We start from the raw sequence: 22,357 nt of genomic DNA, 5'->3' as shown, positions 1-22,357 counted from the left end.
TTTTCCCTTACCAGCCCATTCAGGCTAAACGGTCAGCATCCTGACATTTTAAGCAGTCACATAGTTTTGAAATAGACTTAGTTCTCCCTGAATTAATCTAGTAGGAGGCTGAGGTAACTCTCCTAACCTCCAGTATTAAGTTGGGATAATTGACTAATTCAACATAAAGAAGAAGTCATGAAAGAACAAGTTTATTAGCCTGGAAAGATACAGTTATCAGAAAGAAAGATACAGTTATCAAAAGATATGACAAAAAATTGGGCTCAATAATAATTGTAGTCAGCAGATAGAATTCCATGCCTCTTTCTGTTCTCCCACAGTCAAGTTTGTCCAAAGTCTAGAGCACAAAGCCCAAGGTGAATATATCACTAGGTCTGAGGAGCAATTTAACCTGTCACTCTGATTGATCTTATCCAAAACTTCTGCATCAGTCTAGAGGTGACTTGGGCCAGTGTGACTTGCGGCTGCATGTCTATTTCACATTTTATATCCTTATTTAGTCCTGACTTTTTACTCTTCTGTTTTACAATACTGTTTACCTGACCCCCATCTACTTAAATACTATGCTCAATACCTTTATGGTACTATGTATAGCAGTCAAGGTTTATTTGGTTTCATGAAAGAGCCTGATTAAATCCCACCACAACTAGGCTCTCTCTGGGCATATAGTTTCTCCTTGTCTCCCTCTTTTCCTACTTCTCCTTCCTCCTCTTTCTTCCTCACTTCTTTCTCCCTTTCTCCCTCTCCCTTCCTCCTTCACTCTCTTCTCTCTCACCTCTTTCTCTTCTCTCCTTTCTCTCCCTCCCTTTACTCTCTTTCTTCTTTCTTCCTCATCTTTTTTCCCCTCTCCTTCCCCTCTCCTCTTCTCTTTTTCTATCTCTCTCCATCTTTTTCTCCCTCTCTCTTCTTCTTTCCTTCTCTTCCTTCTCTTCCTTTCCTTCCTTTCTCTCCTACACTCCTCCTACCTTCCTCATTCATCCTTTCCCTTAGCTCTATTGATTAACTGATTTTCTACAAGTGGAAAAATTACCTCTGTTCTATCTTTCTGTTTAGTGAATGCCAAACAAACTATCAGTTAAGATCATTGCCAATGTAAAAAAAAAAAGTGAAGTAGAACGATCACTAGATCACTGGAATCAGACATTATAGATTAAAATCTGGACTATTTACTTTATTATCTGTTTGACTATAGACTCTGAACTTTGGCATTCTTTTGTGTAAAGTGAGTTTAATACATACTTGTGTTGCCTACCTCATGGATTTGTTGTGAAAGGATTTTATAAATTTCCTAGAATTAAAAATCTTAGCTATGAGAAGGGTATAAGTGTTTATCTGGTCCAATCTCATTTTAAAGATGGGGAAATTGAGGCCCAAGAGAAATTTTGATTTGCTCAAGGTCATATTGTGGCATAGTTGGGATAATTAAGCTCAGGTCCCTTGACTCATTTGTCCCAAACTACTAGATCTGAAATGTTATATACTCAGGATATATGAGCTATTGTTTGGGAATCAAGAAAAATATGAACCCTGCCCTTAAGAAACTTAAAATTGTTATAGATATGAAACAATCACAGAAAAAGACAAGAACTCTGACACTTTCTAATAATGTTCTGCTATAAAGATCTTAGAGTTTCCCTTTTCAGCCTTTAAATTATAGCAACTTTTTTTCCTTAGAACCTCAGATACTGACTACTCATCTTTTTTCTGTACATATTTGTAATTATTTAAAATCTGTGCTTTTGAAATTGCCTGGATAAAATTGTGACTCTCATTATCTCATCCCTAGAAGATATTTGGCACTGGCATGTTTTTTAAAATTCATAATGCTTAGCCTGCTTCATAAGTTTTTAAAAATTATTTTATAGTTTTTAATTACCACCCATGCTGAGTGTGGGAAAGGCATCCAAATTTTGTGTATATAGAAGGAGAAGTGACTCCTATTTGGTGGAGAGAATGTTGAAACAATGTTGGGAATGTTCAAAAGTTTTAGAATAGGAGTAGTGCTAGTTGAGAGAGAGAACTGGCATACTCTTTTAGAGGAAGGTGTATTAAAAGGCTGTACAAGCTCCTGAAAATATTTCCTCCCCAAAATGTCCCTGATTTCCAGCTTGCCTACCTAAAGACTTCAGAGACTTTCTTTACAGGTGAGATTGCAGCTTTGAATCTTAGTTTGAACTGAGATCTCATCTTGCTAATCCACTCATGTATTTAGGTGATACATAGGTATAAACCTGGTATAATACTCACGCACAAGGGACACATAAGGAAGTGAAGACACACAAGGGAAGGAGTCAGTACCCAGACCCAGTGCTTCTCCTCTCCTAAAATTCTAGGTAGAATTTTAACCTCCCTTGTAGAAGGGTGTATCTTTTCTTTCTCCCCCAACTCTGTAGTAATTCCATAGGATTCTGTGTTTCACTGTGCTTCAGTTTACTTTTTTGTGTTTCATAATTTTTATTAAGAATTTTATGGAAGGAATCAAGGTAGTATAGTGGATATGGCACGTTCAAACCAAACCTTAGACATTTCCTAACTGTGTGACACTGGGCAAGTCACTTAACATATTTCCCTAGGCTTTGCCACATTTTTGTCTTAGAATTGATACTAAGACAGAAGGAATATATATATATATGTGTGTGTGTGTGTGTGTGTCTGTGTATGTGTGTGTGTGTGTGTATGTGTGTGTGTATTTTTAAAGAATCTTATGGGATCTGTGCACTTAGGAATCATGCTTCTTTCTAGTTTTAGTATTCTTTCTGCTGATATCTTTGTGCTCTTGATTTTTATTGTTTTTTTTTCTTTCTTTCTTAATTTTTGATGTTTCAAGCTTTTCACCTATGTTTTCCTAGAACTTAGTTTCTATTTCCTGCTATTTTGTTGGAGGTTCATCCCTGGGGCTAGGCAAAAAAGCCACTTTTGCTTTCTTCTATTTGGGGAGATTTAATGTTCACTGGCACCTTAGGAATTTGTCTTAACTAGTCTCTGGGGGAAACAGGACTACTGTCATATGGATTTCAGTCTCCTTTTGAGCCAAATACAACTAGTTACCCTGGCCTGCTTCCCCAGTTCCTCCCTTGGCTCTCCTTTACTACTCTGGCTGAGTTAAATTAGCATCTTTAGTTTGTCTGGGTTCAGAGAAGGTAGGAAGGACATTTTGGACAAAGTCTGTAGCTTCAAGGGCCCTTCAAACTCAGGTGTTGCCCAAAGCAAAATCCATCCTTCCTTCCTTCCTTCCTTCCTTCCTTCCTTCCTTCCTTCCTTCCTTCCTTCCTTCCTTCCTTCCTTCCTTCCTTCCTTCCTTCCTTCCTTCCTTCCTTCCTTCCTTCCTTCCTTCCTTCCTTCCTTCCTTCCTTCCTTCCTTCCTTCCTTCCTTCCTCCATTCCTGCCAATCAGAATCAATATCTTCCACTTGTTGCAGGGAGTGGCCAAAGGAACAGATCTATCAGAAAAAGCCTCTCACCAGGAGAAATTTACAAAGGGGTTCCAGGCTAGAGTTTGTGAGTCATTTGTATGCCCTTTCCAGGATGAGACTTTAAAGAGGAATATTATTCAGTGTCAGTTCATAAGGGTTTTATTCTGCTGAGGTTCTTTCTCTTTTTGTCCTATGGATTCAGATGTAATTACTTCTGGTGCATAATTCCTCTTGGGGGTGGGGAGGGTGAGAGTTAATGAGGTCTGAGAAAAGTTTTTAATCCTCCATTGTGTTGTCCTATCCTTTACTTGGTATTTAAAACTTTGTCAATTAATCTGTACTCTAGATTTTAGAGAATAATAGAGTGTAGAGTGAAGAAGTCCTGGTTCTGGTCCTTGCTCTACCATTTGTCATCTCAGGGTCCCTGGAACAAATTATTTAACATCTCTAGGTCTCAGATTTCTCATAAGAAATTAGAGCATTGGACTATATGATCTTTAAGACCTCTTATAGATTTAGAGGTGTGCCATTCCTTATTAAGTGGTATAGTTAAAATCTGTTGTTATTTCCTACACTGGTATGATTTTGAAACATTTTTAGGTTGTTCCTGGCCTTATTAGGGAGAAATGGGAGGGAAGTATCTCTCTATTCTTTGCTTAACCCTGTAGGAATTTCTTGGGATTTGAGGTGGTGACCAACTAGTACCAGTGAACAAAATTCTCTCTCTCACTTCTTCCTTTGGCCATGATCAGTAATATCATCTTCTCTCTCAGGGATTCTTGGCAATGCCTGTTGTATTGACCCCTCTCAAACTTGGGGATTTTATCTATTTTTCTTCCCACGGGAAATACTGAAGGTAAAAGAGTGTTGATAATTTCCTTAGATTCTTAACATCCACAAGAACTATTTTGAAACATTGCAAAGGAAAGATTGCTTCAGTGAATCAAACATAGGTGGGAGAAAATGCTATTAATGTCTATGATCCAGGCTATATTGCTGATGGCATCTAGGCACAGTTTGTGGTGATCTGAACCTGGAGTTAGGGAGACCTGAATTCATGTGTAACATCAGACACTAGCTGTGTGACCCTGGGCAAATCATTTCAGTCTTATCTCACCTCACCCCAGATTCCCCATCTGTAAAATGAGAGTAATGATAGCATCTACATTCCTGTATTATTGTGAGGACCAAATAAGGTAATATTTGTGAAGTGTTCATGTTTCACATGTTGTCTGGTTCCTCTGCTAATAAACAGTTCTCAAGGATCTGGGGTTCTTGATTTCTAGGAAGCAAGAGTCTGTGGAGTTTCCAGAGTAAGGCCTCTCAAACTTAGTGTCAGTCCTAGTTAGTGGGGTACTGAAAGGAAAAGGCGAACACTTAAGTCACTGAAGAATTGTTAACAGTGCATTGACTCTTACTAGCAGAAAGTATTGCTAGCAGTTAGCAATAGGGGAAGCAAAGTTCAGAGGCAAATGGCTCAACTTGGTGAGGGGAGGAAGGTGGCAAGTGACCTGGGGGAGCAGCTTAGCTGAACTCTAGATAATACCTGTGGAGAAGGATAGCATTTCTCCCTGGCATATGCCAGGAGTAGAGAGCAACCATGTGTCCCTCATGTCAGAAGTACAACTTCTCAATGAGAAGGAGGCATCAGGAAGGTTTTAAGGCTTTATTATGAAAGGAAGTCAAGTCCTATCAAAAGTAACAGTCTAGGGCCATGTTGGGAAACCTATGGCATATGTGATAGAAGGGTTTCTTTTCTTTCCCTCTCCATCATGCCTGAGGACATTTCTTCACATCACCCATCCCTCTGCTCACTAGCCCAATGGAAATACTTCCTCCCTCCCCTGTCTGGGGTAAGGGAGAGGCTCACATTTGGCATTAGAGTTGCAGTTTGGGCACATGATCTCTAAAAGGTTTGCCATCACTGGTAGGGTATAGGGTTCCACTGGCTAGTTCCTAGGTTGGTGGAGTCATGTGGGTTGCTAAGGGGGCAATGAGCATGAGGGAGACTTTTTGTTCCCATTTAATTTCCTATTGTCAGGTGAATGGGGTACCTTCATCTTGTTGGCCACCAGGGAGTCTTATCACAGCCTTTCAGAAGAGTATAATGGAGAGGAGTCTGCTGTGTCCTAATGGCTGTAGAAACATTCAGGCCATGTATTAGGTAAAAGGAAAAATAGAAGGCCTGGGAAGACACACAATTCATAGGCCTTTAGTGTCAAAAGATCTCAAAAACCTTGCATACACTACAATTTAGCCCAATGCCTAGAACATAGTAGGTGCTTAATAAATATTTGTTCCTTTTCCTTCCCTGATGCAGTATGTGAACCATTCCTAATTTACTCAGTTTTCTGTTTAACTTCATATAATGATGATGATACTGATGGACTCAGCTACTACTTCATGAAAACTAAATCTCTGGTCCACACACCTTTTTAACCTAGGCACTCATAACTGACTAGCACCATTCATAGAGCAGATACAGGGAGAATCCATGAGAAGGGAGAGCATACTAATGCAAAAGAAGGTATTTTGCCAGGTCCTGGGTCACTGAGAGCCAATGAGAGTCTCTCCTGGATCACCCAGATTCTGCTCCAGTAAATGAAAACAAGCCTTAAGGGACATAGGCTACTTGACAGAGCCTTCTTCCCTGGAAATATAAAAGGGCCTGTGACCAGAAGTCAAGCTTGCCCCATTCAAGAGTAACATGGGCAGACCACAGCTAAAGAAGTCAAGTTACCTTTTGTTACAAATGAGAACTAGATGGTCACACATATGCTAAGTGTACCAGAGAAGAGAATCGGGCACTAGGAAATTAGAAACCAAATTTGGAGACAGTGAGCTGGGTATCCCAATACCTCAGAGACTAAGCCATGATTCATTCAATGCACCCTGAAAATTTTCACTTGAATTTATAGGATCTTATGCAGCAGTAACAATGAGAATCAAAGATGTAGAGTGTTATGCCTTAGTGGATCACAAGTAATGATCATATTTCAATGGTGGCTGTGTTGTTAAGACAATGGCAGAAGCTAAAACTATTGAACTCTATTAGTCTCTAAATGATGACTCAATCAATTAATTAACCAATGCATTCTTATATGCCAGACATTTTTCAGGGAATACAAAGCCAGAAATGAAATAATTTCTAAACTTACATTATTTCAGTTTCCACATATAGAACCTGGAAATAGTTGGTAACACCTAAGACATTGTACTCTGTATTTATGACAACACCACATAATGATTTTGGACACTTGGTTCAAGGAAAGACAGTTAAAGTAATAAGAAACAGATTTTAATCATCTAAATTGGCAGGAGAAATCTAGGAAGTATAAGATGTATTCAATAAATTTGAAGGAATTTGGGTTTCATTTTTAGAGAATGTAAACACGAACAAACAATTGAAGTTTGTGTGTATTGACTTTTATCTCTGGAGCAAAGTAGGAAAGAATGAAGCAGCATCTTAATGGTGACCATTTTATCAGGTATATTCAAGCATTTTATAGAAGTAAAACTGAACAGCCCTTGAATTTGGCTAAGTGGAGAAGTTTGTATGTGCAGTAAAGATAGAAGAGAGAGCAGCTCACTTATTGAAGAACCAAAAAAAATGTATAGCAGCAAATAAAATGCCCAGTTGGATGACCTTGAAATATTGTGTTATATCTTGTTCGGTAAATAACTATTAGGTGCTTGGGATAATTTGCTGTCTTCTGTTCTGTTACATTACCTCACATAGGTATTTAACCCAATGTAACCCCTTAAAGTAATTTTATTGTACATTCACTATTTTAGCTTGTCTGTTCTTCATAGTTATTTGAACTGTAATGATCTGAGAAATTCTTTCTGTAAACTGCTTATAAAAAAACAAACAAATAAATGAAATGTGACTCTCATAGATCTGATCCAAAAACAATCTAAAGCTTGTGTTTTCTACTATATCCAATCAAGAATTAGAAAGAGCCTTAGGTTCCTAAGGTGCATTATAAATGTTACTTTGTATGTGTTTTCCCTGTGAGGATCCATTCTCACCAAGGTCAGCACTGAAAGCAAATTACTTTGTGAAGTGTTGGTTTTGGCAGAAATAGAGAAGTCTAGAATCATACCTTACTATTCCAAGGGAGAAGGGTAACATGAGTTTTTTAGTCACTCCCTGCTGAACATGGTGTAGACTTTGAGGTCTGAGCAGAAGTCTCAGAGAAGTTGACATATTGCTTTTCTAGTGCATATACATATATATGAACAGGTATGATGCCACAGGCTTTACCATATGCTTGAATAAGAGTCATATTTACCTAATACCTTGTACTATAGAGTTCTAATAGAAGGTGAGAACTCATCTGAAAAAGATCTATTCCAATGGTCATGAAAGTAAATGAAGCAGGGGCTGTAGAGGACTTAGAGCTTGGTCAGACATCAAAGATGCCAAGGTCATTTACCGCATCCCAAGATAGGACCAGTCATCCTGACTTTTGTCTTGCCATAGGATTTCAATGATTCTGGAAGAGAAAGTGAGGCTGATGACTTAGTACAACTCAGTCTCACTTAAATCCAATTCATGCACAATTCAAGAACTCTGTGATTTCATTGGTCCTCTTCAAAAAAGAACAAATAACAACAACAACAAACAACTATTGCCTTCAGTACAGAAAAACTCTGATAAATGCAAGCAAGAGTATGGTGCTCATGGTCTCTGTTGGAATCTTGAGTAAGGTGATAGTCTTTTCTGAGAACTGCCGGTGTTGTTTGAAAGTCATCTCATAGCAAGCAGTTAAAAGACGAGGCCAGTTGTCAGTCTATAAGATAGTCCAAGAGAATAGCCAGGGACCTTCAAAGATAATACATTATAACTACTTATTGGCTTTTAGGAGTTAAATGGACTTCTTGAAAAGAAGAAAAGGAGTGATGGAGAGTCAGCAAAATGGACTCTGAGAAGAGTCTTATCACCAGTTGCCAAGAAATTATAACCAGAGAAGCAGTTTAGAGGAATAAGTACTCATAAAGTTGACTGAGTGTTGGGCAGTCTTCAGAGGAGTATTCCTATTGGTTCTTGCCTTGAGGATAGGATGGGGTCCCTTGGAATATTCCCTCTGGATGTGTTAGAATTTCTAACATGTGCTGTAGGCAAACTTAGGCATATTGTTTTAGAATTTGATTACTTCTTAGATAAAGGAGAAAGTTGGTATTGAAACCTGCTAGAGTACCAGAGAAGTCACTGAGTCTGTCCTCACCTTTTTTCAGAAATGGGAGAAGGACTACACCCAAGAACATCCCTTTTCTTTTCCAATACTCAAGTTATAGACATATGTAGGAAACAACCATAAAACCTGGAGATTGCTTAGGCTTCTATAAGCTCAATTCAAGAGGCCTGAAGATACCCTTGTGTGTTATCCAGATTAGAGGTAGTCAGCACTCTTTTTGCCTAATACTCTAATTGTAAAGACCGGTTGTGAACAAAAGGCATCCATAGGGCTTAGTGATACATTCTATAATTTCAGTCCTGAGAGGCTAAAAGTTCTGAAGATATCCATAGATCATCTGGGTCATCTATAAGCTGAGGAGATCACAAGAGAAATGCTAGACCTAATCCTGATATCAAGTGACCCAAGTGTACATTTTAGATGCTCTAAAAGAAATGGGAGAAGTGATTAAAGCATGTTCTGAAGCATAGGCAATGAATATTGCATACATGCTATTATATTGTGCATATACAACATGTAAATTTGGATATATGTGTATAAAATATAAATGTTTATTCTGTATTGCATATGATGTATGTGCTTGCTAGGCAATGTTTTTATTGTTATAAAATGCTATATATATGGTTACATGCATATCTATATGCTAATTTGCAATGTTATGTATGTACTATTGTTCTATGTTTCTGCATGTGATCTATTGTTCTTATTTTATCTCTTATTTTGTCTCTAATCTTTTATTTTATATCTATTACTGAAAGTAACTGTGTTTTCGGATGCTTTTGTGCTATGTGCTACATCAAGATGTCTGTCCTTGGTTAAATATATGCTATTTTGTCATTTTATAGTGTTTCAAGGTCTGCAAAATACTTTACTTCATTCAATTGTTATAATAATTCTTTGAAGGTAATGGTATTATCATCCCCATTTTATAGATGAGGAAACAGGGGACAGATGACTTGTATAAGATGGCTAAGTATCTGAATAGGATGTGAAATCAGTTCTTTCTGACTCCAACTCAAGTACTATAGCCACCTGGATGCCTACTCCCTAGCCACCTAGGCATCTTTGGAGAAAGAAGTTTCAAGTGAGTGATGTTTAAAATCAGACTGTGAATGTTTTAGAAGTGAGCAAGAGGGGTGGAAGTAGAGGAAACAAGAACAGACAGTTTTGGCTAGAAGTGTGGCTGTGAAAGAAAGGAGAGCTATTAAATGAAAGAGGTGTAAGGTGTTCAAAAAATAATTTTTTTAAAGCTCAGAGACATTTAAACATTTTGAAGAGAGTGCAGAAGAAACTAGTAGATAGGGAAATGTTGAAGATTAAAGAGGAGAAATGATTGATGGTGGAACTTGACAGAGAAGACAGGAAGGGATGGGATTAAGGACATTTGTAGAAGGGTTCCTCTTAAAAGAAGGGTCATCTTTTTGTCAGAGACTGGAAGAAAGGAAGAGAGAATGAAGGATATTGTCAAGGCATTTTGAGATGAAAAGAAGAGAGAACTCATTCAAAATGGCAACAACTTTCTCAATAAAGATGTGAAGTTCTCAGATAAAGAGGTAGGAGGGAGAGGAAGCTTGAGGAGTTAAGAGCTTTGGAATAGCCTCTGTAGGGAGTGAGGCAGGAAATAACTTTTCTTGAGAAAATTCTAAAGGTTGGAGTTATTGGAAGTTGATATTAGAGAAAAGAATAAGTTTGGGAGAAATAAGGGAGAGAGCACTGGAATGATAGATAAAAGAATGTTGGACTTTGAAGGAAAATGGACTCATGGGGAAAAGTAAGATGCAGAGTGGCTGAGGTAGAGTAAAGGAGAAAGTCATGGGATTTAAGAATACTGAGGAATTGGAAAGTTGGGGGTTTCAAGAAGATTTTAAGTGGTTTTTGAACTTCTTTAGAAAGGAGTGCTTATATGTGGGGGGAGAAGTCTACAGTAGCCAACTTACTTTAATGACATTTTCTAATCAATATATACAGGGTATTCAAAAACTCAATTGGGACATAATATATACATATGTTTATATGTACACATATATTTATGTTACATATTATATATATATATATATATGCATATCTGGTGGAAGTATTTTGTATGTAAGGAACAGCGAGGTGGTTCAGGGAATAGAGTGCCAGGTCTGGAGTCAAGAAGACTCATTTTCTTGAGTTCAAATCTAATTTCAAACACTCACTAGCTGTGCAACCCTGAGCAAGTCTGTGACCCTGGATGAGTCACTTAGTCATGTTTTCCTTAGTTTACTCATCTGTAAAATGAGCTGGAAAAGCTAATAGTAAACTGCTTCAGTATCTTTGCCAAGAAACACCAAAATGGAGTCATAAAGAGTTGGACATGATTAAATAAATGTCTATACGTGTGTCTATACACACATTAATGTATATATGTGTATTCACAAACATATATGTATATTTCTTTCTAAAGGATTTCAGTAACAATTCATAATATCCTTCAAACTCTCTAACTTCCCAAATTCCTCTACATCCTTAAATTCTGTGATCTACTTCTTCACTCCATATCTATAAGTGTAGAGATGTATGTATATATGTATGTATTTATGTACCAGTAGCTATCTTGGGCAGACAATGAGTTCAGGCCAAAACTGAACGGGAGGAGAAAAAGAGTATCCAGGATTGCTTTTGGGAAATTAAAAAGCTCTTTCAATGACCCCAAACAGATTGCAACTTATCTATAACTTCTTATCCTATACAATTCTTATCCATGTTCTTCCACTATCTTCTCTGGGTCTTTTAGTAGAACATGATTATCAATGCAGCACATGGGCTATCCATCTGTTACACTTTTGATATATGACCAGTCTTTTACAGTCATTCATGTCCTTGATAATACTTCATGCCACTTTGCACATGTAAGTCATCATTAGAAATATAATTCTAGGGCTTATACTCAACATGTATTTTTCTGTTGCCCCTTGGGTCATTTATAACTTCAATACTTGTGAGGTCATGGTGTTCCACGATTCATAGCCATATGGCCTTACCAAGGGAAAATTTTACTTTATCAAGCTTTAGAAATTATATTTATTTGAATATTTTGTTAACTTTAGAGACTTAGAAAGTTCATAGACCTCACCAAAATGAATTGAATTGTGCCACTCTGCTCTTTCACAATTTCTTCCCATTCCATAGTTATGAATGGCTTTGATTAGCTATAGCTTACTGATTTCCTGTCCCCTGGCTATTATTAACCTTTGTTAGTGCCTGAATGCCCATTTTGCTCCAGGACTGTGCATTTGGAATATTGGTACTGAGTCTAGTGTCCTCCCTACTGAGCTGGAGAAGATTATCTTAATATGTCTCCACCTGGCAGATAAATCTTGCCAGTCACTTGTCTACAACTTAGTCCTGGGGTTATCTTCAGAATGACAAATGACTTCTCCTAGCCACCACTTAGACACTGAGTCATTGAGTCATCAGTGCATACATCACCCAGGCAAATCAGATCAAGCCCAGATAAAATCTACTATATACTTTAAAGAGTCATTTCCAGTATAAAATATAGGACAAGCCACAGTTGGCATAGCAATCATGGAGATGAACACATTTCAGTTAATGTCATCTTAGGCTGTTGTATTAAGAGGGGCATAGCTTCTGGGAATAGTGGGTGATAGTTCCATTGTACACATTGTATATTGCCCTCATCAGACTTCATCTGAAGTATTGCGTTTATTTCTGGGCACCACAGTTTAAGAAGGATGTTGATAAGCTAGAAAAGATCCAAAGGTGAGTAATCAGGACAAAGCACATATTCAAGGATTAATTGAAGAAACTGGGCATATATAATCTTGGCCCCAAAGAGGAGAACCAAGAGTGATGGGTAGAAGTTGGAAAAAGGCAAATTTAGGATTAGATGTCTAGAAAAACTTCCTAAATATCAGAACTGTAATCATTAAAATTGGGTGCCAAAGTAAGAATTAAAAAAAAATACTGTGGTTACCATTTATAAAATTAACTCTTAAGTTACAAGGTTGTTAGCAGCATTAGTGGCTTTGTTAAAGCAGGGTAGAGATAGTAAAGGGGGAAATATAGGAAGGTGATAGAGGATTTGTCTAGCCTATCACGCTAAGTCTACTCTGAAGAAATCTAGCTCACTCCCCAACGAATTCCAGTCTCTGGCCAGAGGAGCAGGAGAGTCTCAGCCTCCAAAGCAGAAGTCCTCCATTGCAGAAGTGTCAAGCAGAGGATTCAACATAGAGATGCTCCCTCAGCAAAAGCCAGACTGCTCTTGGCTGGCTTTTGTAAGCAGTTTTCTCCATGGCACTTTCTGTCTCTCTGGTTCCTCCTTCCTTTCACTGTGGGCTTCATGTAGAAAATGGCATCTGTCTAGGATATTAAAGGAAGAGAAAGATTTTGTAAGGTGGATAAAGAGGGAGTTAATTCCAGGAATGGGAGAAGGCTTTGTTCATGACAGAAGCCTGGGAAGTTGGCTGATAGGAACCATAATAGGATCTATCTTTTGTCAGAAAATGGAAATTATTTCTAAACAAATCTCTTTCTACTTTTATGTCTTCATCTGTAGGTCTTCAGACAAGGTTCTATGACAATTGCTTGCCACTAAGACGTGAGGCTAAAGAGCACTCGGGAGTTTTTCTTTAATTATCATACCCAGCATGACTTATTCTCAGTGGAATCAGCAAAGGAGGGAGGAAATCTGGGATTCTGGTTCTAGTTATGATATCAACCACTAATGTGACCTTGAACAAATCACATTCTCTCTGGAACTTGGTTTCTGATTATCAGAAAAAGTGGGCCTGAAAGTCCCTTGTATATCTAACATTTTATTCATGTGATTCCTTTCTGTCTTGATCTATTTTCTGGAGATCTTCTGATTTCTCTTCATCTAATCTTTTTTTGCTCTGCTCTCATAATCTGTATCTAACTAATTTCTAGGTTTTTTGTTATTGTTGTTCAGTCGTTTCAGTTGTGTCAGACTTTTTGTGATTCTTGGCATTTTCTTGGCAAAGATACTGGTGTATTTTGCCATTTCCTTGTCCAACTCATTTTACTGATGAGGAAACTGAGGCAAACTGTCATAAAAGCAATAAATGTCTGCGGCCAGATTTAAACTCAAGTCTTTTTTGACTCCAGGTCCAGTGCTCTATTTGTTGTACCACCTTGCCTCTAATGACACCTCTGCCTGGCCCTAATAGTCACAGTTTGTTTGAGCTGGAAGAACCCTTAAAGATAATATAGACTAAAACTCTCATTTTCTCGACAAAGAAACTGAAACCTAGAAAAGTTAAGAAACTTGCCCTAGGTCACAAGATAGTAAATGGCGGAGCTAGGATAAGGACCCAGGCCTTTTTCAATTCCAATATACATTCTACTACAATTCAATTTCCTCTCCCTTGCTTCATGTTATACTTTGCCTCCTTAGTCCCAAACCTGTTTCCTTGGTGACTTGGTGTATTTTCTTGGTAACCAAGATGTATTAAATGTAGGAAGCTGTGATTCAATGCATGATGTGAAGGAAGAGATTAAGATGACAAGGATAGACTGGAGAGAGATAAATTAAAGAACTACTGGGGAAGGTGGGGGAAGAATGAAGTCTTGTTTCTTCCTCTCTCCAGTAATCAGCATAATGCTTTGAAAAAGGGGGGTTTTCACTTTATAATTATTGAATTGATACTGGATGGATTTAAAGCATTAACATATCAGGTTTGATATCTGGTGAATATAGAGAGAAATACTGTTTTGTTAGTTCTATAGAGAAACCCTCCAGTTCAGAGGCATGGGGCGGGGTGGCTAGTAAATACAGATTTTGCCAGAAACTAGGGGTTTTATATGGTTCCTGGGTACTTTTTCCTGCACTCTGTGAATTATATTCAAGTACCCACAAGAAATTCTGGAGCACCAGGAATCATTGAGAGCAGGGACTATTTTCATTGCTGTCTTTCTATCCCTTAGCACCTAGAGCAGTGTCTAGCACATAGTAGGTGCTCAATGAATGCATTTTGAATTGAATAAGCAGACAATTTTCATTTGGATGTCAGGCAAGTGGCACGGTGAAGAGAAAACTGGACCTAAAAGATGAAAATAAACTTTTATTAATTGCCTACTATGGTCTAGGCACTGTGCTGAGCATTTTAAAAATATTATCCTCTTTGATCCTAAAAACAATAGTAAGAGGTAGGTGCTTCCTAATTTACAATCAAGGTACCTGAGTACAGATCTCAAGTGTCTTGATCATGGTCACACAACTAGTGAGTGTCAGAAGAAGAATTTCAACTCAGATCTTCCTGATTCTAGACCTAGTACCCTATCCTAGCCGTGCCACCTAACTGCCTCTACAACTTGGGTACAAAGTTAGAAAGACTTCTAACCTCAAATAATTACTAGCTGTATGAGCCTGGGTCACCTGGCCTCTGTTTTCCTTAGATTCCTCACAAATAAAATGGCAATCACAGTAGCACCTACTTTGCAGGGTTATTATGAGGAGAGAATGAGGTGATATTTATTAAGGATTTTACAGAACTTAAATCACTATATGCTTTTATCAAGCTATCAATATTTTTTGTGAAAATATGTTCTAAATTGCTAATGATTTGAGAAATGCAAATTAAGACAACATAGATACTACCTCATACCTTTCAGATGAGTTAGCATGACAGAAAAAGAAAAAGACAAAATGCTGGAGGAGATTGTAAAAATGAGTACACTAATGTAGTATTGGTGGCATTGTGAACTGGGGTGATCATCCTGGAGAACAATTGGTAACTATGTCCAAAAGGCTCAAAAACTATGCATGCCCTTTAACCCAACAATACCACCACTAAGACTATATCTCAAAGAGATCAAAGAAAAAGGACAATGACCTCTATATACAAGAGTGTTTTTATAATAGTAAATAATTGGAAATTGAGGAACTGCCCATCAATTAGAGAATGGCTAAACAAGTTGTGCCATATGATTATGATGGAATACTATTGTATTATAAGAAATGATGACAGGGATAATTTCAGAAAAATCTGGGAAGACTTATATGAACTGATAAAAAGTGAACAGATCCAGGAGAACACTGTACACATTAAAAGTAATATTTAATAATAATCCACTCTGATAATTGAGTAACTCTGATCAATATAATGATCCATGACAATTCCAAAGGATTTATGAAGAAAAATATTATCTACCTCCTAAGAGAGAACTGATGGATTCTGAGACAGATTGGAGCATATTTATTTTCACTTTATCTTTTTTGCCTTTTTTTCCCAAGATGGCTAATATGTTTTCTATAACTTCAGAAGTATAATAGGATTAGTATTGCCTGCCTTCTCAGTGGGTGAGGAAGGGGTTGAAGGGAAAGAAAGAATTAGAAATTGAAATTTTCTACTCATTTTATTAAATCAAATAGATTCAAGTTACATTCATGGAATATTTTTAATGGTAATTTGACTGACTTTTGATTACATCTACTTGAACACTGAGACCTTTTAAAGTCAGCTTAGGTCTGGCTTTTCGATTTTATACCCTTCCAAAAGACCTTTTGTTTGTTTTTGCTCTTTCTGTTTTTATTTTTAGAAGATTGCAAGATCAATATGGGTCAAGACTGTAACTGTGCTGCATTTGTAGAGCCATTGTGTCTAGAACAAAGGAAATTGATAATCTCACTGTACTCTGCTTTTGTCAGACCATATATAGAGTAGTGTATTGGGATCTGAATGCAGGATTTTATAAAGGATATTGATAAACTGAAGCAGGCTTAAAATAGGGAAACAGATTAATCATAGAAGTAGAGAGAACTCATGTTATATTTGAGTTGGTTTAAGGAAACTCAAATCTTTAATTTATCTCTCTCCAGTCTATCCTTGTCATCTTAAATTAAAGAACTACTGGGGAAGGTGGGGGAAGAATGAAGTCTTGTTTCTTCCTCTCTCCAGTAATCAGCATAATGCTTTGAAAAAGGGGGGTTTTCACTTTATAATTATTGAATTGATACTGGATGGATTTAAAGCATTAACTTATCAGGTTTGATATCTAGTGAATATAGAGACCCTATTTGGGATTTTCTTGGCAAAAATACTGGAGTGGTTTGCCATTTTTCTTCTCCAATCCATTTTAAAGATAAGGAAACTGGAACAAATAGGGTTAAATCACTTGTCTAGAGTCACACAGCAACTAAGTGTCTGAGGACACATTTTAACTCGAGTCTTCCTGACATCAGGCCCAGTTTTATATCTACTGAACCATGTAGTTTAGTCATATTCTATTTTATCTAGACATGAGAACTAAAAATAATAGGAACTTGCATATTTACATTCAGTATAAGGTAAAAAAATCCCCAGTGATTAAATGTCCTATATTGTAATTGTTTGCCTAGGATTTAATGAGTTCTCATTCATTAGATTTCTTCAAGTAGAGATTGTAATGTAGAGAGAATTTTTATTCATATGCCCTTTGGGGAAGATGGAGGGTATACTGAAGAGATGATTTATCTGATGGAGCAAAGTTCTAAAGTGAGATGCAAGGGTTAAAATTAAGGACATAAGTGGAGGGATTAGCCTTGAAAAGAAGCAAAAATATCTAATCCTCTGAGAAAAGAGGGAAGAAGGAAAGAACAGATAAAGATATTGAAAATTTTTGAGGTGTGATAGGAAAATTGACTGGAAAATGTGTCCTCTGGTTGGAATGATATAAATGAATGTTTATCATGGAAAACACAATTTTAATCAGACTCTACCTACCAAGACTATTATTCCAAAAAATTATCATAATTGAAAAATCTTTAATTACTGATCCTAAGCAAAACAACCAACTTGCTATCCACTTAGTTTTACTGAGGATTACTTAAAGTTAATATCTTGTGGAAATAGCTCAGTAAATTTTAATTACTCAGTAGCAATGCCCTATAAATCTGGAGTTAGCTAAATAAATGCTCTTCTCACATTGCCTTGTATCACCCTTGGTTTCTCTGACTTATTCTGGACAGGGAGTACATGTCTTCAGTGACCTGAAGCTCTATAGACTCATAGGGCTGTAAGAGATGGGCATATAAAGAAAGAAGTGTTGGAGTTAGACAGTGACCATTAATCATGGTTTAGTCAGAAAGGGACCAAGGGGGCAATGAAATGAACTCCAGCAACTGGGAGAGGGTGATTCAATAAGCAGTGAAAAATCAATGAGGTGAAAACAACCTGCCCAAGAAGTAAAAACCAACTGTGTTCCACCTCCTCAAAGGTTGCCCTGGAAACCTGGCTGTCTTTCTCCATTAATTAGGAATAGCTAGATGTTATGGCCACCCTTTCTGAACAACCACCAGCCACCACCACAAATGACTTGGATTGACATGTCATAGCAACACTTTTTGTTACATTAAGGAAGTAGAAATTGAGGATATGGCACGAATATGTCACAGATGAATGTAGTGGAAAATGATAAAAGGGACAGATAGGGAAACTTTATGAAATGATAGCATTATAAATTTAAAAAACTGAGAAAGATTTAAGAATTCTTTTCATGCAAGGGCCAGCCTTGACTTTCAGCAGGCTGCTGATGAAACTGATGATAAACTTTGATTATTTTGCTTAGGATCAGTAATTAAAGATTTTTAATTATAATTTTTAATAATAGTCTTCACAGGTAGAGTCTGATTTTTACATTTTGATAGAGAAGTGATGGTCTAGTGGTGCAAAACAAGACATACATTTTCAGACACTGCCAATGTATGGAGATGTTTTGCGGTACAAGGGGCTAAAGAAGGAGAAGAGAGCTAGTGATAGAGATGCCCAAAGAAGAGCGGGCCAGTGATACATTTTTTTAAATGTACAGAAAAGAATTAAAATAAATTTAGGTGGAGACCCAGAAGAACAGGGCAGTTTGGAACTAATACATTATATTTTCTTTATAACTAAGTATATGTAGTAGAAACTCAGCTTCATATATCGTTTTCCTTCCTTGTTCTTTGTATATGGAAATATTCATGTTTACTGATATTTATCAAGGTCATAATAACAAAACATTTTTAAAAATTGCTTGTACTAATTTCTTCCAAACTGGATCTTCCAAACTGTAGCTTGAGATGTGGTGTAGTATAATGGAAGAGATATGGAAGAGATATATGGAAGAGATATTGGAAGAGACTGTTAGGAAGATCTAGATTCAAATTCTATCTCTGACATATATTGGCTATTTTTTAATAAAAATCATTTTTTAGAGAACCAACAAACAGGCTTAATACATTTGGAAATGACATAATGAAAATCTCAAGATGAGATATTTCTTTTAGCCAATCACTTACAATATAGTCCTGGTTCCTTAACTATAGAGGTGTTTTGCTATTCTCCCAACACTTCAATCAATCCATCAGAGTATTCTCTCTATCAGTGCTGATAGTAACCCATTTTTTTCTCCATTTTTTCTCCATTTTTTCATAGAGAGTCTCCACATAACCTACCTACTATGCTACTATGCTAGAGTCCTTTCTCAGACTTCATTCATTTTCAAGGCACCAGCCCATTGCTTATGCTATCTCTCTGTTACTCCCTGCTGCTTGCTATATGACTGGTCTATCATAATTTTCACTGTTATACTCTTTCTTGCACACAGGTGGAAATAGGTGTTCTTTTGCCCAATATATAGCTCTCATTTGCCCCTGGCTTTCCCAGAAAACTTGCTTCTTCAGAGGTCTTGTCATTCCAGGATTTTTAACATATAGTATTTCTGGGAGAACATTTGTATTGAAAAGGTGTTCAGATTTTATCAGATATTTCAAGGAAAAGAATATAACATAAAATGGAAAAAAAATCATGACTAGTATCACCCCATCTATCCAAACATTGTCCATTGAAAAGTTCTTAAATGATATGTCTACTTTCACATCTTCATAAGAAAAATTGTTCATCTTTTATTAAGTAAAATACTTATATTGTAAGATTTAATTTATGCCTGGTCTGAAAAGATATTGCAAAGGATATAATCAAAGTATCCTATTTTGCCTTTTGTTTTAATGAAGAGATATCTAAATGCAGCCTACTTCAAATTAAAAAAGTTTGTCTTCAAAAAATTCCTAAGGTTAAAAAGGCATCTGAATACAATACATTTCTTCTTCAACTTCAACCCAGTTCTCTCCAAACATGATGAACTCTAAACCTGCTTAGGGGGAAAGCCTATTGCCACCTATCCTCAGAGCTGCCACATAACTACCAAAGAACAATCAGAAAGCAACCCAAGTTTAGCTGTTCCCTGTGATCAATCTTGATATCAACTCTATGAAGGCAGGACACAATTTGGTGGGTCAAATCCAGTGGGGGGATGTGTTTGCTTCTCATTGGATGGTGTTAGGACAATTAAAATATTTCTATGTCTATTGTATAAATTTAAATCAGATCAGATATGATATTATCAATGTCTGATCTTTGCTAAAAACCTGCTACCATGACTTTTATGACTTGAAATCAGCAGGCACCTCCACTCCATAGCAGGGCAAGGTGAAATACAGAATTGCTACAGCTATGTGTTGAACTAGAAACTGAAAGCACCTGGGTCCATGGCACTGTCAGGCAGCAGTGCCCAAGTTGCCAGAAAAACAGGAGTCCTCTCCTAGCTATGACAGTTCATCCAATTCTTTTTTTTCTTTTTTTGGTTTTTCCAATTCTTTAAAGAAATAAGGTAACAGAGCAGATATTTGTGGGGATTCTTGGAGAAAGACCTGGAAATGCAAAACTCTCAGTATGAGCAATTCACACTGAACAATGCTGTCCCTCAGTTCCTGGAACCAGGAGTCTAACTCCAAAGGTTCACTCTTGAGATTTAAATACCCTTGAGAAACATTGATTGGCTTGGGAAAGTCCCCAGCTCCCTTTGAAATTCTCTGAAACTCTAAATTGTATAACAATTGCTAATCTGATTTGGAAAAGAAGGTCCAACAACTGAAAGTTTTCAATTTATTAAGCCATGGATCTGGACAACTGAAATATCAACACAGCAACAATAACCACTTAAAAATTATGCCTAATAGTTCTCCAAACTTAATTCATTCATTAAACAATTAATTATTTTGTGTAGACACCATATAAAATGGGACATTTTGGAAAAGACATAAAAACTGACACAAATTCTGCTCTCAGAAAGTTTATAATCTTGTAAGACCTATATTTTATTCTCTCCACTCATACCTTGAAGTGATTTAAATTTGTGGTTTCTTAAGGTTTATCCTATTAACATTGTAGGGAACCCATAGCCTGATCCCCTCTGATTAGTCCTATTGTGCCAGCCTTGCCCACTCATCCATAGCAATAACTGAGGTCTCCAATAACAGATCTTCTAAAGAAGTTGAGAATAGACGAGGTTGGTGTTTTTAGTTATTGTCTTTAATCCAGTCAGCCATAGTTATACCTACTTTAGCTTGTATGATTTTCCTAGACTCTCAGTCATCTCTCATGACTCCACAAGTTGTTCCCACTGATTTTTGTTAGACATAGAATCTAGAGTAAATCACTTAAGTTCTCTTAACTTCAATTTCTTATGGTCCCCAAGGTTGCATCTGACTCCACAGCCTATTAATTCTGATTGCCAACCCCAATAAAATGTAAACTCCTTGAGAGTAGGGATTATTTATTTATTTTTCTATCCCCAAGTGCCTACCACAGTGTATGGTGTTTAGTAGTTGCTTAATAAACGTTTATTGACTGATTGTTCCTCTCCTCTTGCCATAGATGATACTCTGTTGCATTGACTCTGAAATGATTTTCAATAACCAAAGTTACTTGAATTGAACCATTTGTGTTCATATCAATTTTAGGACTCACCAGGATTGTTCTAGAATTCTAGACTATCTGTCTTCTACGTAATAGGACTGCACTGTTCTACTTCAATTATATCTCTTACATTCAACTTCTCTCTACACACAAATTTACTACCTTAATTCAGACCATAATTCTTTCTTGCTCAGATGATTGCAATGACCTTCTTGGCCATTCCCAAAGGCTAGAATATACCCTTCCCCTCACCTCTGCCTCTCAGAATCCATCTCTATCTTCAAGATGCAGTTTAGGTACCCACTCTACACGGAGCCTTTCCCCATTCCTCAACCACTAGTGTCGCCTCTCCCAAAGTAGTATTCAGCTACTTTGAATTTATTTGTTTATTACCTTTATGTTTATTCTGTGTGGGTCCACATACAGACAGGATATATATTTATTTGTACATACATACATACATATAGTCTTCATTGTTGACTCACTTTCAGAATATAAGCTTCTTGAAAGCAGAGATTCTTTAATTTTTTTTTTGTATTTGACTTTCCAGTGGCTGGGTTGATTAATTGATCAATCAAAAAACATTTGGTTATTGACCAAATGAAATAATATTTTTAAAGTGGCATATAGAATGTTGGTCTTGGAGTCAAGAAGACCTGAGTTCAAATCCAGTCTCATATTCCTAATAGTTGTGTCATCCTTGCTATGTTTCTTGACTTTTCTGTGCATCAGTTTTCTTAACTATAAAATGGAGATAACAATATCACCTACTTCAGGGGAGTTATTGTGAAGATTAAATGAGATATTTTTAAAGTGCTTACATAGTCTCTAGGATGTAGCAGGACCTACATAAACACTTATTCCTTTCCCTTCCTCAATTGATTAGACAACAGTTGCAAATTTCAGTTAGGAGATTTTTCAGCTACTGAATGCACCTTTGCATAGTGGATTATAACCAGTGGTGTGAAATGTAATGATTAACCTCCAGGGCAGTAGCATGGGTAGCACCAGCAGTTCATGTAACC

The sequence above is a fragment of the Monodelphis domestica genome, chromosome 1, assembly GCF_027887165.1.
Source record: "Monodelphis domestica isolate mMonDom1 chromosome 1, mMonDom1.pri, whole genome shotgun sequence".
In the NCBI taxonomy this organism is placed as follows: Eukaryota; Metazoa; Chordata; class Mammalia; order Didelphimorphia; family Didelphidae; genus Monodelphis; species Monodelphis domestica.
Note: the sequence above shows the minus strand (reverse complement) of the source record.